General features: G+C 37.5%; 1 protein-coding gene across 2 annotated transcripts in view; it reads right to left on the reverse strand.

The window, feature by feature from the left end:
* Nucleotides 1-26,100, reverse strand: part of cracd (capping protein inhibiting regulator of actin dynamics) — a 36,769-nt gene that overhangs the window by 9,354 nt on the left and 1,315 nt on the right. Inside the window, exon 1 of one of the 2 annotated variants that reach the window (XM_026944448.3) lies at nucleotides 1,939-8,440. The exons of the other annotated variant lie outside the window; for it this stretch is intronic. The gene's annotated coding sequence lies outside the window, so the exon portion shown is untranslated. Of the gene's footprint in view, nucleotides 1-1,938; nucleotides 8,441-26,100 lie in introns of those variants that run through there. 2 annotated transcript variants of the gene reach the window in all.

A 26,100-nucleotide genomic window follows, 5' to 3' on the forward strand; every position in this document is an offset into this window, starting at 1 on the left:
AGGTTTGTCAGTTGCTCAGACACTTTTTCAAATTTTCTACAGGATTCAGGTCAAGGCTTTGTGATGGCCATGCCAATACTTTCACTTTGTTGTCTTTATGACACAGCACCATGCACACACAAATACTCACACACAGACAGTAACCTGAGCTCAGGACTGAACCAGGGACCCTGGAGCTGTGAGACAGCAATGCTACCCACTGCACCACCATGATGCCGTATTTAATTAGATTAAATAAAAAAACGCAATGTTTATTATTTATAAATGCATGTACACTATTATTTTGAGCAGTGAAGAACTGCCATAGGAAGTGGAGATAGGTGTACATTATGGACAGAAAAGCACAGGCAGAACTTTGGGCCATTTGAGTGAAATGTATGTACAGTATGTACGTATAGTATTTTATGTCCTTGTACATCGTGGAGCATAAAATTGACCAGCTATATGGGGTGCTATTATATTTATAAATTATTATATTATTAAATATAATTAAATATATATATTATTCTTATATTTATGATATATAAAATTCACTACTATACACATACTTTTCCTTTTCCACATTTTAAATACATAAATGTATGCAGTGTACTATATTTTCAATTACTGTTATTATAAGTCTTAAAGCCAATTAGCTAGTTCAGTCTACTTTCCACATTGTGTATATTTAATTCTATATTAGAAAACACAAAATGTAAAGCACAATTTATAAAGCCTTTAGAAAATATTATTAGTTCCAGGCGCTGAAGGACTGACTGACCTATGGCCCTTCCCCAGCACCAACACTTCCTCATCACATGTATTACATGTTAATGGACTCATTACCACTCTGGTCCTTTGTTTACCTGGGTAATTTGTGGTGTCTCTTGTTTCCTTGTTGTGTTTCTAGATCTTTTGTATTATGGGTTGATGTATTGTGTATACCGAGTACTTACCCTTGCCAGTCTTTTTCATGTGCCTTAATATTTACTGTGTTATAGTCATTTTCAATATAGTGCCTATTTATCATAATTTGTAGAAAAAGCTTTACTATTTAGAAGAATGTAAAGCACATTCCTAAAGTAATAATTGTGTGTACAGCATACTTATAATTTGTATAAAGTTTGTATAAATACTCTACAAACAGATTACGTCTGATCACGTGGAAGATTTCTTTACACAGTATAAACCACATATAAATACAATATTACAAGTATAACAGGCATTAAAATAAGATAGTGCTTATAGAGCATATAAACAGTATTTGAAATGAATGTGTTATTTATTTCACTCGTTTTGTGTTCAATTTTAACACAACCAATTTATTATCATGTTTGACACAGGTGCTGTGATTTTATCACAATAGCTATCACAAAGTGATGGCATGGTTATTTAAATAATTTATTTAAATAATCAAAGTGTTTATTAAACCTATTATTTTACACATTCTCAGCTTTGTGCCTCTTCATCTATTGAATTTAATATCAGCCCAAATATCATATTAGTTAGATTATTATATTAGGTACAACTTAAAATAAATTTCTACAGCAGTCTTATATGTACATTTCTGTTCATGCTCTGAAAGCCCTGAGAATTTAAAACACACACACACACACACACACACACATATATATAGGTATGTATGTGTACTATATATATATATATATATATATATATATATATATATATATATATATATATATATATATATATGCGTATATACATACATATAGAAATGTTTTTTAGATTTTTTGAACACCTTTGTACAGCTATATTTGAATACCCTTGACAATAACACACGTGATTTTTTTTACATGATCCTGTCTAATTTCTCAATTCATTCCCCTAAGTGTTGAGTGACAGTATACTTGCTAATAAGTATAAGTCTAAAATTTACCATCAGGTTTGTATGCATTTAAAGTATGTGAAACAAATTAAATTAAAAAAAAATGTACCTACCATATATAACAGAGTAACTTTCACAGCCACCAGGAAATCATTCTGTGTGACTGTGTCCATGTAATAAAGTTAAATTAAAGATAAGAGAGGGACCTTTGGTTTCTTCTGGCTATTTCTGTGAGTCTGTGCGTAGCATCGAATTATGCTCAATCATAAACCCCATAGAGATGATTAGATAAGAGTCTATTCCAGACGTCTACATGTGTTTGTGTGTATGTGCGGCCTCTTTCATTACAGGGCCACTCTACACCGCTGACACGGTAAATGCATCTAGGGACCTGGCTGGATCTGTTACAGGCTAAAAGTGGAAAGAAGTATAGAGTTACAAATTGTGTTTTACTACACAAAGGCAGTGTGGAAGAATGACAACAGTGTCATTGATTCATATGTGTTTGTGATGTGTGTGTTCTGCTTGTGGCAGAGCTATTAAATCACCAGTCCAAGTATTTTATTTCAGTGTCATTGCTTGTTTTAATTCCTCATACAAATTTCATTTGATTGAAGATGTAATACGTTAATAATTGTCTCTTACTCTTTGTCTGATGCTGCAGCCGGGTTCTGTCCTGACTCACTTGTACAGTATAGTGCTGCGGGCGAGTTCAGTTACTGAGGCGTGGAAGTGGACTGGACAGCACTCTGCCAGGACAGGGGCATTTGGTGCCGCTCAATGCATCTGTATCACTCAACTCAATACTACACTACAACCAGAGGCTACTCACACCACTCCACACCATCATAAAACTGAGACAAATCCACTGAACACCACAGTACATCTAGACTAATGATGATAATCAGCTTGACAATATTTAAGGAATAGGAAAAGGGGGCTATGTTACTGTGAACAACAACATAAGCCGAAGGCATTTTTTTGAGAACTCGTGCCCCCCAAACAAAACAGTCTTATAATACAGCCGAACTGTGCAGAATGGTGAACGCTGTGAACAGTAAGAAACATAACACCACATTTTTGTTATAATCCTTTTACAAATCTCTTGTCTAATGTCCCTCTTGAAACCATGAATGATTTCTGACCCTCGCAGGAGAACTGTGGTCACACCAGCTGCACTTCGGCAAAGAAAAAAACACGTTTTTGCTTTGGCATTATGGATTATTGTGTGCAGATTAATGGCTAAAAAAGTACATTTAATCCATTTTAAATCAATACAATAAAGTTTGCAAAAACTGTAGGGGCCTGAATACTTTCTGAACCCACTGTATAACAATCTCATTTTCATCATAAATCGTATATTAAAAATAAAATTTAAAATGATTAAAGCATCCTGACTCTCAGATCTCTTACTGATTCAGTATGACTGAATTAAGCTGGTATGATTCAAATAAATTTTAAAATGACACTAAATACACAGCTGTGTTTTACAGACGTTAAACCCAATATATCAAAATTTTCAATCTCATCACATATGAAATCATTCGAAAATAGCCTGGGAATTATTTTGGCCAAAAAAAAATAGGTTCATTATATCATTATATATCAATTACAATCTATTCTGTCATTCCAAAAATCTATGCAGTTTTATCACCACTGTCAGACTGATGCATCAACACGCATCAATACATTTACATTCCTAAATACACCACACTGCATTAATAGTCCAACCAACCTACTTAACCCAAAGCGCAAAACCTACAACTATAGTAACACATTACAGCTATACTTCACCTCTAATCAGCTAAGCTCAACTCAAATGATACAGTAACGTGGCTCATTCTCAGGCTATACTGGAGTCAGAAAGCACTCTTAGGTCCCAGTCATCAGTAGTTAAGTCTGAGTCATCAAGCCCTTACAAGACATTAAGAATGTTAAAATGCCAGTAACAGTTATTTGCTGACTCATTTAACTTAATTAACTTAATTAAATCTAATCTTAATTTTTTATCATAATGAAGAATATAATAGACATTAGCACTACTGTGAATGTATCAGGCCCAGCCGATTTGCTCTGATTTTTGAACACCTCAGTGTTGAATTCTGATATGGGCGTTGCAGTAGGATCTCGTTAGCATCAAACATGAGTCTTCCATGCAATAACAAACAACCCATGGCCCAATACCAATCCTTGGCTCTGTGGTTACTTGTAAGAAACTGAACATTTGAGCAAAATGGCAGTTGGAAATCATTCACAATGGAAAACAAGCTCTCTTTAATAGAAATGGGCAGATCTATATTGATAAATGTTTAAAAAATGTGTTAGTTTAAAGGCTTTCGAGTTGTCATACCAGCCATGGACAATGCACCACCATGCCACCAGAGGGCAAACTGCCATAAAGTTTGAACAATTCTTCACTTATCATTTCCATTTCTTGGCCACACAGTACATAAATCACATGGACTCTCACTTACATCACAATTCACCTGTTCACGCTTCTGAGCCATTTGTATCGTGAGTGATTTTCGTGTAGGACCTTTGCCTTGTTTCCCTGTATTCTCTGTTTGGATTTGCCCTAGTCTTAGTGTATCTTTTTTTTTTTTTTTTTTTTTTAACCATGTGCCTGCTATTCCCTGGGCCTTGACCTGACCTTTGGCTTTGTGGATTGGACTGTGTTATTGTGTTATCCTGTGTATGACCCGGACTGGCTTATTGTTGATGATTCTTGCATTTGAATCTATACTGTTAATAAACCTCAAAATATCACTGCCAAAACTGACAATAAACTGCCAAAACTGACAAACAGACAATCAATCATGGAATGCTGAAGATTTAAAAAGCTGGCCCTTATTTAAACATAGCACATAAAGAGATATAACAAATGATATCAGTGTTGAGCTCTCCATTTAATAACGCATACACTGAACGGAAGGTATTGTTGTTAGTATCCATGAAGGAAGAAGAGCTCCCTCACCTAATGTCATTGTAACTCCTGTGTCATATTGTGACACAGTGTACAGCACTAATACTTGCGACCTGAGATACTGATTAACACCGTTTACTAAACTTAAGACTAAGAAGTCTAATGATTAAATCAAAGTCCAATCTGCAAACCTGTAAATTCTGAGTTGGTGTTAGAGTCACAGAAATTGTGACGAGTTGGATTTTTTGCACTCAGTTACTACAGCACTGTCTAACACTACTCCATACCCCAACTAACACCTTTCTGGGTGTGTGGAAGGGGTTATGTAAAAATAAAACTGCCTGGTTCTCAAGCATCATACAGACAAAATCCCCATTAAATCAAGAGTTCATCTCTAATACTATTCTCTAGCTCAGTATTGTAAAGCTCAACATACTACAGTGTCGCTAAATACAGCTTCTAACTGCATTATTTGCTAACCGTGTGTTCTATTGACTCAACACGACTTCCAAACGTCGAGCTCAACCTGGAATAGATTGACACTTTCAGTTGAAATCATGGAAAGGTAATGATATGTAGTGTCACAAGATGCACAGCATCACACGATACACAGGAATGGAATAAACTGGAGGCACACGCTGAGAGCACAGAGCACAGCACACAAGTCCTGGATGGGTTTTTTGTAAGCTTTAATGACCACTTACAACCCATCAGCGTCACACTAATCTTAAAGAGACAGCGTTTAAATAAGGTAATTATCACCTTTAACTGCTCCGTTTACCACACACTGACATAATTTGGGTCGGAGTGCTGTCTCTTTAAGACGGCTGCTATGTTTACCTGGGCCTTCAGATAGGGTTACTTCTACACGCGCGTCATTCTTAGCCTCCTTACTGTCCATCCCCATGGTTACGGAGAGCTTTTTTTTTTTTTACCTGCATCAAGGGTAGAAAGTAGGGAGAAACATAAGCACGTGGGAGATTTCCTCTGAATCTTGTGTGAATATAAGTGGAAGGGTTTGGATTTGGGAGTGTAAGGGAGGAGGTGAAGAAGATTAGAGGAAATGTGAGCTCTCAGTTGCTCAGGGAGACCATGATGCTGATGGATCACCTGCGTCTGATCTCTCTCTCTCTCTCTCTCTCTCTCTCTCTCTCCTTCTTTGCTTTCTGCTGACTCTTAACTGTGCTTTTTTCTCCTGTCATCTTTCCACTCATTTATTCCTCTCCACAATTATGCCATCAACGTCTCTGTCACTTTGTTTCTCAACCTCACTCATATTCCCCCATCACCGAGCATCCTGTCTCTCTCACGCTCATGTACAGAAGTGAAATATGCTTAAAATCTGTAATCAATTCTCCTCAAACAAGTGGATCAACCAAAATGCAATTAACGTGCCACTGCTTTGGCAAGACAGAACGGCAGAGAGAGTATTTGTTCAAGTTTGGAATTGAATTACCAGCTCAGGTTACACAGGTCTGTGTGTGTGTGTGCACGCAATTTAATTCCATCATACTGATAATACAGAAAGAAAGAGAGCTGTCATTAGATTATTTAGGTCATTACTACATTATAGATATGTGCCTGTCGAGGGAGTAATAGCTAATTCAGATTAATGATTGGAGATGAAGACACTTACCGTTATCATCTTACAATACAAACAGATGCGCACACACACACAGGTACACACTCGCGCACTTGTACAGTACTGTGCAAAATCTTAGGCACATATAAAGAAATAGTGCAAAGCAAAGACACCAATAAAAATAATTAAATCAACAGTTTTATACATAAAAACCCACTACAAAGAGCAATAAACGGTAATATTAAAGTGTGTTTCGTGTGTGTGTGTTTGTGTTTGCAGGGAGCGGGGGAGGGTTTGTTGGAGGAAAGTACAATCTGACTGTTTTACCTTTGCAGGGACATTTGGCTGGTCCCCATGATGACAACAGCTTTGTACAAGAACTGCAGATTTTATTTAAAAAAAAAAAAAAGATTTCCCTTTGGTTATTAAGGTTAAGGTTAGGATTATGTTTTGGTGTAGCATAGCGTTAATTAGCTGCATTAATAATTATGTCCGTGGAAAGTCCTCACAAGGATATTATGATAAGCCCAAGTAAGGACAAGACAATTTAACTTAAATTATTGTTTTTTTCTTAAATGGCAGGAAAACAAAAATTGACAAAATGATGTGCCCTGCCTAATGAAAGAGGAGGGGCTGTAACAGATTCAAGCGCTAACTACAGCCCAAACCTAACCCTAGGCAAATCCTACACCTAACCCAAAATTAACCATAGCTAATCTGTAACCCTATGTAATTGCTGGTGTGTGTGTGTGTGTGTGTGTCTTCACCCTGTAGTTTATGAAACGAACCTCAGTGTGTCTGATGCTTGTACTGTATATGTGTGTAACTTTGTAAACAGCTGTATGGTAGCTAACGGTAAGGCACCAAGACAGCTTGAAAACATTTGGGGATTCTATAGAGTGGGTCCTTGAAGCCCCCATATGGTTTTACACTGCATTCGGTTTCCCTCGACTTCCCCTCCATGCGTTCGAGCTACAGAGTGGGGAAAAAAAAAACATAGTTGCCTCGATGTCCATCTTTTGTTAGCAATTGTGACGAGTGATGTACATTGTCCTCCTCAAAACAGTGAGCTGTATAGTCAGTGATATGGGTTTAATAAGCGGATGTCTGTATGTTGATGGAACTAAAGCATTGTGCTTGTATATACAGTTTAACTCATTTAAAGGTAAGAAGTGCTACTTTGTTTACTAAGAAAATTTTACATGTAAAATTCATGTAAATATCTCAAAGATTCTACTTTTTACTCAAGTTGCTGTCAATAATAAAATTTGTAATAATGAAAATTGTTGTATTAAATTAGAAAAGAATGCAAAAGAGAAGCATTTTCACTAGTGCTCTCAGACGTTTGGACCCCACTGTATATGTAATATAGAATGTAATAAATATAATAAATAATTTTACATCTTCCTTTTAAACATATTGATCATTAACCAATTTATGATGGTTATGCGGCACAGTAACACAGGTATCTTCAAAATGCAGATAGCTTTTAAGCTATAAATTCTTTAGGCTTCTAAGAGTACAGGGACTTCCCGCATTTTAAAAATACTTGTGTTACCGTGCCGCATTACCACGTGACTTGAAAGCCTGATTGTGTTTGCAGAGAAGAAGAGAAGTTTCATGAGCCCTAATCATAATGATATGTTGTGAAAAGCACAAACTTTATGCTCAATATGTTAAAAAATAGGTAAAATTATTTAATGCATATAGATCTTACTCAAAGAGCATAGTGCTAGAGGTTAGCTTGGTAAAAATACATTGGTGTAGAACGTCTCATATGGAGTCTGTAAGTTTAATACGTTACGCAATGTATGCTTGTGCCAGACCGTTGATACTGAATGTACAGAAAATGCTGTAAATAAGTTGAATGTGAATGTTTTTTTTCTGTTAGACTGTGTTGGATAAAATACTGTGCTCAGGTCTAGTCAGGGTTACTAGAAGTGTAAAGTCAGTAGAGAGTTATAGTACCTAGTTGCAGATAAATAACAATTCAAGCTGAGAATGGGAATAGATAAAGTTATATGGTAACACTTTACAATAACTGTACATGAATAATCATGCACTAATACCTGAATTAATACTTACTTAAGTATGAATTAAAGATGAAATAAGGCATGTGCTAATAACAACTAATGAAGCACTAACCTTAACTACTACATGAGTCTTGTGAATTCATGTGTGAATAATAAGCACTTTAAGTACACGTTATTACATGTTTGTTAATGTATTACTTAAGACGTAGGGGTAAACTAAATCAAACATGCTCTATAAGAAAGAGTATGAATTAAACGTGCTTAATTTCAAATTGTTTATATAATTTGCCGTATGAAGCTACATACACAAACATCACTGGATGGTGCTGGATTACTCTCATAATTTACACTGATCCTCCTTAAGGCACATAGAAAGAAAGAAACAATTGTGTAACCAGGAAATTTATTACAGTTTTCACAGGAAGTCTGGTTTGATGAACCTATAGACTGTCCACGGATGGAGACCTGAGTACAGAACTGCTCACAGCAACAGCAGCCCCAAAGCCACCACAGCAATCACAGCCCCAAAGCCACCACAGTACGACTCCCCATATGAACTGCAGTCCAAAGCCATCTCCACGGCCCCCGAGCAGCACCATCCCCAGCAATCCCACTGATCTTCAGGCCGTCCATGTGGGACCGCCCCAGCAGCACTGAGCGATCTCCAACCGATGAGAACTCCAACCAGAAGTAGGGCAACAGGCTGGATCACTCAGGTCCACAGAGCAAAAGAGGGGCACTGTCTCAGGGGCACTGCTCCTTTGCCCACAAGGGTGAAATTAAGAGCATGTTTGATTTAGTTTACTCCTACGTGTTAAGTAATACATTAACTAACAAACATGTACTAACATGTACTTAAGGTGATTGTTATTCAGGCATGAATTCATTAGACTCACGTCATAGTTAAGGTTAGTGCTTCATTAGTTTGTGAGTAGTATATGCCTCATTACTCATTAGTTCATATTTAAGTGCGTATTAATTCAGGTATTAGTGCATGATTATTCGTGCAATATTTCTGTTTTTACAGAGTCAGTTCAAGTTGAAAGAGTGATATTTACAGTCTCGTGTGGAAGTGGTTATGCAAGAGAACACGGACTCTCGACTTTCAAAATCTGTAAGCAGTTGCTTGTACTTGCGAGAAGGAAATATAATAACACAAACTGTATCAGGACTGAGATGAATATAAGTCTCTTTGTCACACAGTATGAGTTATTCTCTGACTATCACTGTTATATGTACAGTATATGTGTGTGTGTGTGTGTGTGTGTGTGCTGCAGCTGTGAATGGGATGATGCTAGAAAGCACAAAGTACAGCATGTGCTTTGAAGTAGGAAACAGATCCTCAGTCATACAGACAGATGCACGCGCACACACACACACACACACACACACACACACACACACACACACACAGCTGCAGCTTTGTGGCTAACAGAAGCATGATTCACTTAGCCCAAAACTCAGCTTCATGCAGTATGCAAGCGCACACTAATCTTAGCTGTTTTTTCCCCCTTATTTCTGCCTTTCTTGTTCCCTGTAACAGGAAGTATATTTTTAACCCTTCACTGTTTCCTCAGTTTAAAAATGCCAACACAGACATGAACATTCTAAGCTAAACACGCAAAGATATTGAGGACTAAAACAGCACAGCATCCAACACAGCTGGTCTTATGGCACTTGTGCAGATCATGTATTCCCAACAAGATATACACCACACACACCAGGTCTGACATGGCAGAAGCATAATGTCACTTTATGAGTAGCACAGCTCAGTTTGATTCAGCAGTTTTGCTGTAATGAAAGCATTTTGTAATTCCACGACCCCATTTATCCACAACTGAGTTACCAGTGGAAAGCATCACATACAGTACAACAGATAAATACATGGGTCTTTAATACACTGTAAAAAAAAAACTCTGTAAATTCACAGGGGAAATATCTGAAATTTGAGATTTTTTTTTTAAATTTATGTTAGTAAAATTACACTGCAAACAATTTAACTAGTATTTAAATTAAAGGAAAATATCAAGAACTTAAATTTGACATTATTTATTATTTAAATTTTTTAAAATTAATTATTTTTAACAAATGAAATTCATAATGTGTGATTTTATAGTATTTGTTTATGATTATAAAGATGTTTAAAACAGACCTAAATATGACTTGAGTGTTACATTTATTTTATAAAATGGTTCTAATCTAGGCTGCTTTAATGCCTGTACACATTCGCAGATAAAATCACACACACATCGGCTTGATTCAAACTGGTCAGTACAAACAAACTGGTTTTCACAAGAGAAGCTGGTGTTTCTGTCTGGTATTACTGTACTCACTCACTCACTCTCAGTAACCACTTATCCTAGTCAGGGTCACGGTGGATCCGGATGCTCGGAATACTGAGCGGAAGGCGGGGATACACCCTGGATAGGACACCTGTCTCAATCTCAGGGCACCATGAACACACACATTTACATATAGGTGCAATTTATCAATCCACGGAGGAAAGGAGGAATCCAATCAATCCAAGGAGGAAACCAGACAACCTGGAGGAAACTCCATACAGACAGTAACCTGAGCTCAGGATTGAACCAGGGACCCTGGAGCTGTGAGGAGAAAGCGTTACTTGCTCCGCCTGATATTACTATATTTGGAGTGATTTTTCAATAATCAGTTCGCTAAGACTGTCTAAAGAAACTCGCTACAATAATATTTTTGTTGCTGATTAAGCGCTAGCTGGTTAGGTTAGCTGTCCTATCCAGGGTGCTCTCCTGCCTTGTGTCCGGTGTTCCCAGGTTTCCGGATTCAACACATCAGTAACCAATGAATAAACGGTTAGGTTAGCTTGTTTGTCAGCTTGCTAATCTTGTCTAGCTAGTACTAGATAGATACAAACCTGATTAAAGTCATCTGCAAATAATAATGCTTATCGGATTGACTTCAGCTTAGTAGAAAATAAAATCCAACTATATGCGTAACTTATCAAAACAACTATGTTTAGCTTGTACTACTGTCCTAACTGTCTCCAGCCGAGCTAATGTGGCATCTTGGTGTTCACTTTCTCACGTTTATGCAGATAATAAATAGTTTAGTTATTTGTCGCTTGTGGCCAGATGCTCAATATTAAGGGAGCAAAAAATATTGGAGTGTGAAAGTATATTATTCGTATAGCTTTGCTTATTCCTTTGGTGTCAGTTGGAATAAACACAATTAGATCTTCTTCCAGATCATGGACTTTTTTAAATAATTCAACAGAAGCATTTTCCTTATGAAGTTGAGAAAAACATGAACAAGTAGCAGTCTATTGAAAAGCCAACAGTTCTCTTGCTCAGTGCGAATTTGGCAGACTTGAATGGAGAGGAGAGTAACCTTAGCAGTGTAATCCGACACGTAATGCGCACATCCACCGTGACACGCCCTCGACGCTTCCCCAGAGTTCTGATTCCATGTGCTTCTATCTTTGTTTTTATTTTGTTTTCACCGCCCCTTATTATTTATTGATTTTTTTTTTGCCTTCCCTACCTGTTTGTACTTAATGCTTATGTATATATTTCCACTTTGTGTTTAGTTTCACTGTGTTTTCTACGTGGTTTCTTCATTTTGCATGTTTATTTGTTTTCTCAAGCGTTTTGTCATAATTTCTGATATCCGTCAGAAATAATCTTTTATCCGTCGTTTCTCAAGTATATTCTTCATAAAAACCCTGTGTGTCATTTGTTAAACATTAAATGGTATTGTCTCTGTTTTTTTTTTCTATAGAATGGACAGTTAAGACAGTAATTTTCTTTTTTTTAAGTATTTACTGTAATATAGCATTTGTTCAGTTTTATTACATATTAAATATTTGATAAAATAACAACTTGAATAATCCATTTTCCTCCAAGGGTAAGGTTACCATAATATTTAAACAGATTATCTGTGTCAGTTTACCAGTTGGTAACTTACTGTGAAATAATCATGTGAAGTAATCATACTCAGACCATGGTCGAATTCTCAAATCTGATTGGTCTGTGGATTAATTCTGTATAAACGCACGGTTTGGACAGTAGTTCCGGCTGTAACATGAACAACACCATGCACTCTTTCTAATATATTATAGTTTCTATAGTAACAGCTCATACACAGGGGCTTTGATCGACGGACGCGCCACAAAATCTAAGACTAATCATAAACAAATTTTTTTTTTTTAATTGTGATGTTTAACAAAGAAAAGCTTTTGTGAGGCTTGTTTTTCTTAGGAGACATTTATGTAACATTAATGGAAGGAGTCGCGAGTGTCAGAGCTTTGTAACAGTGACAGTGCTTTGTAAAGATTTACAGAATGGGAAAGTCTTCAAGACAGAGGAGTTTGCTTTCCAAAATGACAAGCTGTTTTTTTAATCTCACTAACTTCCAGAGAGAAAAGGAGATGTTGGTGAGGGAACAACTGTTTATGTTATAATGTAAGTGATGGCAAGATCTAACTCACAACATTAACTGTAACTATAAACTGTTAAAAAGTGTGATGTCATTCATTAATAAATGAAAAATTGTAATTGATGGCATCATATCATGCCACCTTATCGTATCATACCTTCTCAGCGTGTAGTATTTTTCATATGACAGCACGGTCCATCATGTTTTATTCGTTACTTGTTTATTTTTCTGGAAAATTAATTGCTGTAATATTATTTACACTTTCACTTTATTTACACTTTCTTTCCACATGATAAATTAGTGTAACTGAATGGTTTTCTGCTGCCTCCCCTGCTGAGACTCTTTTGACCACTTTTTACAGGTTTTTTTTAAACAGTGCAATAAATTTCTGAAGATCCTGTTATGTCTTAATAGCAAGCTACAGCCACAAGCTGCAGTGGAGCGGCTTTACAGCGTACGTGCAATGCTGTAGCAAGCAGGCGTACGTAGTGGAAGTGCACCTTTACCTAATACAGCTGCACAAGAGGAAAATGCCGCATACCACTGCAGGAAAACCTTAGGGAACATGGGATCAGTCTTCCGCAGGTGGCTTTATAATCACCTGTTGCTGCACCTTGACACTTAGAAGAGAAATATAACACAGCCTATGAATTGTGTCTATATGAATGTCATCAGTGCATGTGTGATACTGGGGTGTATATATATATATATATATATATATATATATATGTAGAATGAATTTTCAGAAGAAGAAGCCCGTGATCCTTACATGAAACATCCACAATCACTATTACAGTCATTCGGTAATGTATGGAAGATGATGATGGTTTAATCCTGAACTAGAATTTATAAGCTAGAGTAGGTAAGGTAACAGATCTGTAAGAATATACTAAGATACTATAAGCGACTTTTGTCATTTCCACATTATTATGCTAATGCTACTTCCTATGGCATTCTAAGATGCTATGAGGGGGATGAAGATGATGAGGAAAATAGAAGAACACTGAAATAACCTTAAGACAGGACATATAGAATCACACACACATAAACATACATTTAAAGCCAAACAATAATGACGGTACATGCAAAAAAAAAGAAAAAAAGCATAAACTAGTACTAATGAATTGACTTATCCCATGGATACTGTACAATGTAAAACAATAAAAGATTTATAACATTTACACACTATATAACAAAATAAAGACCTTTTTTATTACTTTTTTATTACGTTATTCACCTCAAATGTTATTAATTAACTACAGCAAAATGTACAGTAAAAGCACTGACGTGTTTGTGTGTAGTCATTTTTATCTCGAATACTACAGTGAAACAGCAGCAGAGGCCTGTGTGAGGATTTCAAAGTAGCAGCGCTGGTAAATAATAGCTGTCTCGAGAACAGAAGCGCATTGTGCTCTAACAGGCTATAATGATGAACGCTCTAACATCATAGGAAGCTGTAATATGGATACAATCTATAAAAACGTAGACTTACCTTGTTGTTGAATTATCCCAGTGAAGGGACATCTGTTAGCGTGTGTGTGTGTGTGTTTGTGTGTGTGTGTGTGTGTGTGTGTGTGTGTGTCCATTCCACCTCCCTGCTGTTGTGTAACTGGGGCATTATCTGGAGTCAGGTGTCACTTTGCGACCTGAAGAGTGTTTGTGAGTGTGTGAGTGTTGGTCAACTCACATGTGCATCTTACTTCACTTTATACGTAGCATATATACACACTTATATTTACTGTACACATATACACATGTTTTTAATGAATGTGATACATTATATTTTAAACCAACAATAATAATATTATTTTGACTTAGAAACCTTAAAAACATGAGTAATAATAATAATAATAATAATAATAATAATAATAATAATAATATTGTAAAATACTTGAGCAAGTATACTATTTGCGTTTGTGCATACTTCTCATGAGCAACAATGGATACATGTTTTTTTAGTGTGAGTGTGTTATGTGTGAAAAAGTGTGTTTGTGTGTAGAGTTGCAAGCGTGAGAAAATACGAAAAGGAATAATGTTCAGTATGTGCAGTATGTGTACATGCATATTCATGTGCATGGCCATGAAGTGAAGAAAACAACAGAATAGAAACAGAGGGAGAGAGAGAGAGAAAGAGAGAGAGAGAGAGAGAGAGAGAGAGAGAGAAAGAGAGAGAGAGAAAGAGAGAGAGAGTGGGTGATACTGAGGTGGTATGGTTTGGTTTCTACAGCCATCTCTGTTTCTGCTAACAGAATGGCACTCTGTTCCTCAGCCAGCTTAGCAAAGCAGGAGGAACAGATGGGCATTGATCATTTTAAACTGCCTGACTCACACAAAGACCAGAATTGTTGAAAAACTGTAAATATCTGTGTGTGTGTGTGTGTGTGTGTGTGTGTGTGTGTGTGTGTGTATTCATCTCTTTATGGGGACCAACTGTCCTAATGAAGATGGAAATAAAAGATAATTTTGATCTTTTGGGGACATTTACCTTGTCTTCATGGGAAGAATAACATGTTCATACACACACACACACACACACACACAGGTTTAGGTGTAGCATTATCACAAATTCATCAGCTAGCCCATAGAGTTAAAAGACAGAAAGAGCAAGTTGGTCACGTGAACCGCTTTCTTTCATGGAGAGCCTGCACCATTACCAAAACGGGAATCATCTGCACTTGTTAAGTGACTGATAGCCCAATAGCTCTCGCATATGACCGACATGTGAAACGTTATAACTGTTATAAAGCGCTCTTCAGTAGCTTTCGAATGACCCTAGCTCAGCACCTTTATGATCTACGAAGCCCATGAAAGCAGCCACGATCATCGGCATTTTAACCGACTTTGGAGCTCCATTTCCAGCTAACATGACACCTCAGGCACTGCCATGGAGCTCAATATGTTTAATTCGATCATTCTCAAATTCCCCAGGCCACAAACTTCATTTATTCAATCGAACAATTTTTTGGAGCTTGAACAAAGGGAGCTTGGCCTCTGTGTCCATCCTTGTGCCTCGTACTCTCCTGTGCTTGCTCTCTCGCCTCACCCTCATTGTAAACAAATGCTTGTGGACCAGTACTCAGCAGTAGCTACCACTTCTAGTGATAGTTTCAAGCTATTATAACATATATACTGACACAGAACCAAAACAATATACGTGTATACAATTTTCACCTAGTGTGTGCACTGTCAGCTGTCTATTCTACGTATACTGGCAAAGATTACTGGTAACTCCATGATCCACAAAATGTATAACCACGGAAACGTGCTTTCTCTATATATTAACTCAGTGAGCTAGCCAACCAATAAACTAGGCTGAAAAGTGTTTTTTTTCTCTCTCTCTCTCTCTCTCTCTCTCTCAAAAGGCACAGCCTTTCGTTTTGCAGAGAAACCAGAAAAAGTGGAAACTCCTCTGTCCCAAAGACTTTGGGAAACTTTGACTGCTTACAACGAGACTCCTTTCATAAATGTTAAATAAATGTCTCCTAAAAAAACATCACCACAACAATGATTACGCATTTTACTTTGTCTGCTGTACAAGTCTCTGTGTATGAACTGTTACTATAGAAACGATAACGTATTAGGTCGAGAACATTAATATAAACCTATTGCTCATGTTACAGCCAGAACTACTGTCCAAGCCATCCTGTTATACAAAAATAATGCACACCTTCTGACCAATCAGATTCAAGGATTCTGTGGTACAATGTTATTTAAGTTAACAAGAATGATGAGCTAATTAAATGTATTAATACAGACTACTGTAAGTGAAATGAATGAGTACTGTGTTTGTATTGTGAAGTATTGTGTTTGCATCCCTGACAAAAAAGCAGAAAGACTTTGGCTAACGTTATCTGAGTCTGACTAGTGTTTTCGTTTTCACTCGACAAGGGTTTACCCATGAGGTGGGTTGGATGTGCTAGCATTAGAGTTATATAACAGTTTCTGTGCTGTACAGTACTGTATTTTGTCCATGTTTTCACATCCTTTCGTATTCCTGATTCTGAAAAGAATATCTAGCAGGATGTGTAGTAGAAATATTTCCTACTGACAGATAGGCTGCATCCTCGGTTCATGGAGGCTGTTATGTTGTTATATGTGACAGAACAGAATGTTGGATTTATTCTGCTGGTAAGGTAGGATTCTGGTTCTTCTGTACTATCTGCTTGGCTCTGCTGAATATAGTCTTGTTGAATTTAGTATTGTTGATTTGTAGTATTGTTTTAAGGGTCTGTTTATATATTGCTAATTAGCTGTCTCAGGTTTGTAATCAAGAGTGGTTTCAATCTCCCTAAAGCTGTGAATTATAGGTAGGGCTCTCTTACTGAGACATATACTATATGGCCAAAAGTATGTGAACACCTGACCATAATACTCATATGTGTTTTTGAACATCTCATTCCAGATTTATTCCTCCTTTGCTGTTATAATAAGCTCCACTCTTCTGGGAAGGCTTTACACTAGATGTTGGAGCGTCTCTGTGGGGATTTGTGATCATTCAGCTACAAGAGCATTAGTGAGATCAGACACTGATGTTGGTGAGGAGGTCTGGGGTTCAGTTAGTGTTCCAGTTCATCCCAAAGGTGTTCAGTGGGGTTGAGGTCAGGGCTCTGTGCAGGACACTCGAGTTCTTCCACTCCAACCTTCACACACCATGTCTTCATAGAGCTTGCTTTGTGCACAGGAGCATCGTCATGCTGGAACAGGTTTGGGCTTCTTAGTTCCAGTGAAGGGAAACTGTAATGCTACAGCATACAGAGGCACAATTCTATACAATTGTGTGCTTCCATCTTTGTGGCAACAGTTTGGGGAAGAAACACATATGGGTGTGATCAGGTGTCCACAAACTTTTGGCCGTAATGTGTATGTACATACTAAACACCAATTGGAGCATGTTAGATTTAAACATGCATATCAAATGAAAAGTCTGCTTTTGTGAGAGTCAGTAGGGAGTAGAGAATTTCTTTCTCTAGTTGGTCAAGTGAAGGAAAAAAAACACACTAACCCCGATTATTTATTACTTTAGCAGTAATAAGTTGGTGGGAATGTCACAAAGAGCTGGTAATATGTGTGTGTGTGCGCGTGTGTGCGTGGGAGTGTTTATGTGTTAGGTGTATGTGTTGTTTTTTTTTATCCCTTTTTAGGGCCCAAATATTACCCTACTCATAGGAATATGTGGCATTTTTAAAGACATTTTAGAAGGTCCTTACAAAGAAAAGTGCTGTTTTAGAGTTTGATTTTGTTTATATTTTGAAAATGAAAGAAAAATTTTTCCTCTGGGTTACTGAGGTTAGGTTTACGGTAAGTTGTAGCTGTTAGGTGTATTTATTGATCTACAATAATGCTAAAACAAGTCAATAAAAGTATGTTACAAAGAATATCCTGTGTGTGTGTGTGTGTGTGTGTGCGTGTGTGTGTGTGTGAGTGAGTGAGTGTGAGCGTGTGTTCCTGCCCATGTGCACATGCACAAACTTGTGGTACACCACAGCAATGTTCTGTGTTATAGCACTAAATACCTGGGTGTACTCTGGGCTCCAGTCAAAGTATTTGAGTTAACTGGGTTCAGTGTTGTTTGCTCACGAACAGTAACATTGCCTACAATCTGTCATGTAGATTTTTGTAAAACAATTGATTCTTAATTACCCATAACCCTGGCTTAAATATGTGGCTATACAGTATACGAGGACAGGACATACAGTATAGTTAGCAGAATGCTCATGTGTGGGTTAAAATGATTTTCCCTTCTTGAATCAGTGTCTCTGTGATGTTCCAGTCTTATATAGCCTTCACATATAATCTGTGAGGCAGAGTCGTGTAAGAATCGTATGTGTTGCTTGGGTACACTGCACTTCAAAGAGTGTAGCGATGCCGTCTTTGGCAGCAGGCTGGCATGTTTAATAATGCTGTGTCCCACAGGCATGTTGTAGAAATCTGAAAGAAATCTGAAAGTAATCTGACGACACTGACATACAGCTCAGTCTATCATAGCACAGGAAGTATTGTGTTAATTCTGTTAGAGAACTACAGCAGCATTAAGCAATATCGTGATAGTTTGGTGTTTTACTATGGCTGCTCATAAAGGGTTTCAATGCTTTACAGATAAGACAGGAATTGTGGGTAAAGCAGACCACACATGAGACCTATTTCATGGTCCAAATCTGCTGGAATTCAGACATGGTCTTGTGTGCACTGAGACTATGTGGAATGCCAGGTCTGTCACACACATGCCTTATTTTACAGTACGAAGTGAAATATTTCAGAACTAACAACGTACTTTCTTTGGTTAAACCTGAACACATCCCAGAAGAACTGGCAAAAATGACTTTATAAAAATATGCTCAATTTATTCATATAAGGAGAAACTACTTTCTTCTAACTGGGATAAGAACTACACTGCAATAAATTGCTGCAGATTTTATAGTTATTTACTGGCAATTTGGATTGCCAGTAAAGTACTGTAAAATTTACAGTAAACAACTGTAAAATATATTTACAGTAAAGTAATGTAATATCTTAATGTTGTGTAAAATGACACATAACCCAGCACACTTGCTCATTCGGCTGATGCAGGATACAACTGAGTTGAAGGTAACGGGTCTTGCCCAACCATGTCAGCTTGGCAGTACTGGGATTTGAACACACAACCTTCTCAGCTGTAAGTTGAGTCACACCACTGGAACAAGCTTGCATTGATTCAACTACTGCTAGCACTGAATTAACACTACTAAAAGATTGCACTGAATCAGTGCAAGCTGGTCGTGCTAGCTGTGGCGGCTCAGTGGTTACGGCTTTGAGGTGCAGATAAGAAGGTCATGTGTTCAAATCCCAGCCCCACCAAACTGCCTTGATTGGATCCTTGAGCAAGACGCTTCAGCTCAGTTGTATCCTCGTGTTATTTTATGCTATGTATGATATTACAGTACTTGACTGTAAATATTTTTTACAGTTGTTTATTGTAAATTATACAATGCTTTATTGGCAACCCAGGGTGCCAGTTAATTACCACAAAATCTACAGTAAATTTTTTACAGTGTGCCATTTTAAATAATAACATTTCTCTAAAAAAAAAAAAAAAAAAAAAAAAAAACACATAATGGACATCCCAAAGGAATATTTAAAATAAATGGTAAGACCTAAACAAGTCATATATTAAACCCCTCACATGATACACGTCTCTCTGATAGCAGGAGTCCATTTCTAAAATGTCACGTTGTGCTGTTGGGTGTCAGAATCAGAAACATGTTCAAAAACACATTCATTTTTACCACATATTATCGAATCAGACACCTTTCCAAGCCAACAGAAGACGGTTGTAGTTACAGGCAATTAAAAAGAATAACTGGTCCGATGAGCGCTGTCTTTGCAGCACCAATTTCATCTATCATCAGTGAAGTTGGCTTGCTAACTAAGAATTTAACATGCTTAGCTTAGCTTAACATGTATACTTTATATTGCTTTAACAAACCTACCTAGCTCACCTAAAATCTACATCAAGAAACTAGCTAGCTAACGCTAGATATCTAGGTCATGTTCTTATTGAGGAGTTGCCTATAATGAACAAGTTTAGCTAGCTAACTTTGTTCAGCTAGCAAATGGGTTTATGACACCTGTTTGGGCAGCACCTCACTATTCAGTGCAACGACGTCCTCATAAAACATTATGTCTTGAAAGTGCCCATGAACAAGTTATAAGCATCAAGAAACTTGCATGCCTCTTGATTATAAACGCTCCGAGTTTCTATAAGATATGTCAGGCCATTGCAGGTTAGTCCACCGCTTAAGATCATTTAGCCACCGAAAGGACGGCAAGCCATACTGATCATCTAGAGTTACACTGTTTGAAAGTGTTCGTTTGGCATTTTAGCTAATGTCAGTCCAATTCCTAAATAAAAATCTTGATAGATTTTACAGTCACAATAAATCAAGCAATGTCAGGTTGCTAAGGTATTTTTGCACCCGGGTTGCACTTGCATCTGTTTATGTGATTCAAAATACCATTAATCCCGAAGACCATGAGCATTCTGCCCCTATATGCGGTCAGGAAGATGGTGAGGGATGCAAAGAACACAACATTAAGTCAATAAGAACAAAGTGAAAAAAAGAGAAGCCATGTCTGGCAGCACTTTGAAGCAGAAAGCAGCACTGTTGTGGTGGTGTGTAAATTAGTGGTGTGTATGGGTATTAAAAAAACATCTCAGGAAGCGGCTTTTGCTCTTCATGCAGATGGGAGTGGGCAGTCAGATATGAAGCTCATGGGACACAAGAGATACGTCTACAGTTACATTCAGGACAACTCCATGACACTGCATGCAAATCAGGTACAGGGGATTTGTAGGTGAAGTCCATTTTATGCCAGATATGACTCAATACATTTCTTTAATTTCATTCACTGGTTTAGTAAATATCACACATACACATCTCTACTGACCGCCACATTATAATAAACATGCTGTGCCACTGTGATTACATACAGATTATTAATCCAATGAGATTTTCATTCCTAAATTTTGTGGTAGACATGATTTCCAGGAGGGTTGAATTTTAGCCGATGCCAGAGTGCACTACAGCTGTAGGATCACAGGCTGATATACTGAGTTCACATTCAGTAATGCTTTTCTGTGTGTTTAATATTCCTGTTAGACACGTGAGCCACCACCAACATGAGGAACGTTTTACTTGCAGTGGAAATATGTATGATACTTGAATACGCCACATTAAAGTCTCTTTTCCCCCTCTGGCAGTTAACTGAATATACATTCATTATCTCTTAACGATATCACAGGATGTTCTAATAGGAAATAACAGGAAATACTACACTCACTGTCCATTTTATTAGGACACCTGTGTGGTCTTCTCCTCTTGTAGCACATCCACCTCAAGGTTTGATGAGCATTCTGAGATGCTTTTCTGCTCACCACAGTTGTAAAGAGTGCTTATTTGAGTAACTATAGACTTCCTGTCAGCTAAAACCAGTCTGGTCATTCTCCTCTGATCTCTCTCATCAACAAGGTGTTTCAGCCTGCAGACCCTCCGCACACAAGATGGTTTTTTGTTTTTCACACCATTCTGTGTAAACTCTAAAGCCCGTTGTGTGTGAAAATCCCAGGAGATCAGCAGTTTCTGAAATATTCAAACCAGCCCATCATGTTAAAGTCAACAAACATGTTAAAGTCAGAGAGATCACACGACTGCCACATGATTGGATAACTGCATGAATGAGCATGTGTACAGGTGTTTCTATTAAAGTGGACGGTGAGTGTAGATGCATTTGTCTATGTTCAAGATATTTCACTTGATAAGATGTCATTTGTTGCTGTGTACATAATAAAAATGTCACTCACTGAATACGTCACCCTAGTTTTTCTTAGTTTTTTAGTTTTTCCTTCTTTTTTTTTACTGCATGTTATTATCATTTTCTTACATTTTCATAAGGATGCAAATAATTCTGGAGTTGAGTGAATGTATATCATATAAAGGTACAATATGAGCCCTAAATTTTAACAGCAACACTATAAAAGAAGGATTACATTCAGTCCAAGTAACTACTACATCGTAAACACGAAAATAAATATTACCACTTTATAACCATTTAAAATGACAACATGTAACACATGCAATATGTCAAACTCCACCCTGAAAACATTAAATGTGTTTATAACAGTCATGTTTTGCTGTTAGCTCCTAAAAAAAGAGCAAGAGCTTCTTTTCTCATTCACCATTTTCCAGAGATGCTCAATGTCATATTAATGAGAAATCCAATGTAGAAATAGTGGAGACAACAAATGTTGGACTCCAAGCTCCAGAATGCAACCCAGCGGCACTACATTACAGCAGAGACTCGGTTCGGTTAGTTAGCGAGCTATGAGATGATAAGTGCGATGGTAAATGACGGCAGTGTTAGCATGAAAGCTGAAGCATTGGAAGCTGATCTGTTTGAGCATAGAGTACTGATGAGAAGCTGAGAGAACTGGACAGACTAAAGGACTAAATTGCTGCTGTGTCGCTCTATTTAGGTAGAGATAAAGCGAGCATTAGTTTGCCCTGGTGCCAGCATCAGCAGGTAGTTGAATGGCATTGTGGGTAATGTAGTAAACTCTTAACCAAAAGGAAAATAGATCCACAAAGATCTGGTCAAGGCAGAATTTCATTACAAAATAAATCTTACCATATAAGTCAGTTAAAAGTCATTCAGGGTGGATTTTTTTCTTTTACACATCCTCTGAATGCCCAATGTCAAACCTGAAAGCACACGTGAACTGCTTGGTTTACCAAATTCAGTGAAGGCAAAGCCCATTCTGCCACTGCAGCTTTAGCCTCATCATTAGCAGATGTGAGATTTCGCTGACCTGCTAAACGTGGACCTCTGTGCTGAGGTTAGCTGGGTGGCCGCTGACTGTGAGACATTATTGTCCATTACACCAAAATGGTCGAATGCACCCTGCCCTTCTGCAATTCATAGTGTCTGAAAAGTGAAATACATTCAGCAGGATAACAAAACAAAACTTTTTAACGAGCATTAAATATTAGGCACAAAAACAGCCTAGACTTTTTTTTTGGTCTAAGTTACTGTAATAAGCTCTTGTGAGAATGCGGTCGCCACTCTCAGCACAGACAGGATTTAGATGAGTTTTTTTTTTTTGCAATTTGTTTTTGTGGTTTCAGTTAAATCAGAGACGCTTCACTATTTCACTTTCGGTGGAATTAGTGCCAGTGTGGGTTTATGCGGTGAAATAGGTGCTATGTGTCAGCTTCCTGTGCTTTTTTCTCACTGTTCATCACAACAGTAATCTAGAAGGAAGTGTGCGCATGTTTGTGTGTGGATAGAAAGAGACAGAGAAAGAGAGAGAGAGAGAGAGAGAACTCATAGTCCCTGTGTGTATTCGAACCACATTTACTTACAGTTTATAGAGGCTGTATAAAATTAGACGAGATATCGAGGTGAACTTAGGAGTGTAATTAAAGTGTGCATCTTTGCCACATTATCACTCTTTCTCTTTCTCTCTCTCTCTCTCTCTCTCTGTGTCTTTCTCTCATGATGTATGTACAATACAGTACATAAAAGCAGAATCAAAACTGGAATCTGATGAATGTGGCCATGGGGACACTGAAAAACCAATAACAGGGTCTCACACACCCAATCACACAGACTCAGCCCTTATTAAAGCCCTAATTACCAGTTTATTATATACACCTAGAGGGTGTCTAGTACCTAATATACTGGCAACATGCCCTGTCTGTCTTTCTTTCTTGTCTGATATCTATCGCCTCTCCCTCTTATGTCTTATTTACTGCTCTTTTTTCTGGCCCTCTTTTGCACTCTTTGTATTCCTAGCTTGCTCTGCCAATGCTGTTTGTCAATGTCAGTGTTATTCTCTGATTAGAATTCATTCTAAATCATACCAGCAGTCTGATGTGTTTTGTTCTGTCTTGTCTCTTCACAGTATGTTGTGTATGTGTGTGTGTGTGTGTGTGTGTGTATACTGGTGTGCTCACTGTTAAATAATTCCATCTCACAGGGAAAGGCGTCCCTCTTTCAAAAAAGTATATGCATGACTAAATCCTTAACAAAACATTCATCATAAATTGTTTTCTGACTTCTAGGTATCATTTTCTAAAATCCCTCACAGCTAATAGGGCTTGTCTGAGACAGGGTGTGTACACAGTTATGTTATGTTCCTACATGAGTAATGACAGGCTTTGGCTCCCGATGTGTGCATGTGTGTTCTTGTCATTCAATGACACACGATCGAGCTGCATGTTACCGTGTCCACACTCTGCTAAAATCTTTTCTTTAATCACGATCAATCACTGCAGCCTACTGCCCTGGTTGTTTATTTCTACACTTTACTGTCACATGGTGAAATTAGGAAAGACCCATTCAATAATCTGCATGCATACCCTACCATACATTTTCAACAGTTTGTATTTGACCTCTTGTTTCTCTCTAACTCCTAATTCTTGTGCAGGACTATGTTTTTTTTTTTTTGCCTACTGATGTATACATCAAATTAGTCGTGCTTGAACTGGCCTAGTTGAAGCGTAGTCTGTAGGCTGTGTAACCAGAATCTCTGGTGGTTACAGCGTCACAGTATATGATTGCGTCTATGCTAATGAATATAAATCAGTGGCCAAAGGGCCATCTGAATTTATCTCCTGGGATCAAGGAATGGACCAATGTGCTCTATTTTTGGTCTGTCATCCACAGACAAGACTGAAGGACATATACACCACTTTGTGGAATATAAATTTTACTCACTTTATGCAGGGAAGTGAGAAAATTCTGAAAAAAAAAAAGACTAATAAAATGACAGATGGCTAAAAAATTAAACATCTTTTGCAGCAGCTCTCTGATATGCCAGTGTGGAGGTAAATGGTATCCTTGCCTTCATTAACTTGTAAGCTGGCTTTTTTTTTCTTCCTTAAAAAAAAAAAAAGTACCTGTGCTTGGGTCAGACCCAAGGTGTCTCTTCATTCCCTGACCAAATTTGCATTCAATATCATGGAATGTCATGAGGGATCCGAATCTTATTTTGGAAATACTGTGCAAGTTGGGAGTGTACCATGGATACAACACAAATCCCTCACAATCCATCACATGCACACATTCACAAAGTCACTAACACATAGGAGCAATTCACTGAGAAGAAGCCCAAGTGGATGCAGGGATAACGTACAAAAAAAAAAAGAACTGCAGCTGTAACTCCAAACGCTCAGTGTGTGAGTAACCAACACTACTTTGCAGATAATATTAATCATGCTTTTCACAAATGACTGTTTAATGCTGTTTATCTGGTTCTCTTTCCCTATGATATACGATGCTCCTAGGTGTTCTGTGTCAACCCCTCCACTTTCTTGATATCACTGATACCCGTAACATTTCACCCTGTCCTATCAAGCTACAATTAGGAAAAGATGCGCTGTGAAAATCCCTAATAAGAGCCTTTAGTAATTCATAAAAGGCAACGGATTAGAAATGCCTTAACACGTTCCTCCTGTTTTGGTTCCATCGTGTTTGCGCTACTGAAATGGATGGTGTCCTGAGGGCTATGTCCTCTTATAAATCCAGCAATTACAACAAACTGCTGGGTTTTTTTTTGCTATCAGAAAATTGGCATTTGGATATTTTAAAGAGTCACAATGGCATTTCTGGATTCTATTCTGCAACTTCTGTAGATTCTATTGTTGGCTGAGTCAAGTGAAATAAGACTATTAATTTGTGAAGAAATCAATGTTTTTGCCCTCAGGTCAGATTTCGCAGAATTGACTTAATTCCAATGATGTATGGTTTATGGACAGTAATGTAAGTGATACTATTGTCATTAAACAGT

The sequence above is a fragment of the Pangasianodon hypophthalmus genome, chromosome 19, assembly GCF_027358585.1.
Source record: "Pangasianodon hypophthalmus isolate fPanHyp1 chromosome 19, fPanHyp1.pri, whole genome shotgun sequence".
Taxonomy (NCBI): Eukaryota; Metazoa; Chordata; class Actinopteri; order Siluriformes; family Pangasiidae; genus Pangasianodon; species Pangasianodon hypophthalmus.